Source organism: Phalaenopsis equestris, unplaced genomic scaffold (assembly GCF_001263595.1).
Source record: "Phalaenopsis equestris unplaced genomic scaffold, ASM126359v1 Scaffold000116, whole genome shotgun sequence".
Classification (NCBI taxonomy): domain Eukaryota; kingdom Viridiplantae; phylum Streptophyta; class Magnoliopsida; order Asparagales; family Orchidaceae; genus Phalaenopsis; species Phalaenopsis equestris.
In genome coordinates, this window is record NW_018164558.1 from 26,471 (window position 1) to 26,811 (window position 341).

Below are 341 nucleotides of genomic sequence, written 5' to 3' on the forward strand. Positions count from 1 at the left end.
ACGAAATAAATATTCAATAATTGTAAAGTCACACTTATCAACGAAAGTATAGGTATCGCACAAGTAATATAGGGCTCTAATGGAGTCCTAGATATCGATCCCACAGGGAGTAAGATTAGAACTACGAACTATGATTTGAGAAAACCAATACTTTAATTACTACAACGAAGTTCAATTTGCTTATTTATCACTAATAGGCAATTGAAATAAATATGTAATTTTAATAACTATTAAATAACTAATTATACTAATGAAGGATCAAATGTGATATTCAATATATAAGAAAGCATCCTTCTCCTTGTCAAGAAATTATAGTGAATGGATAAAGTGAATCAGTTCAA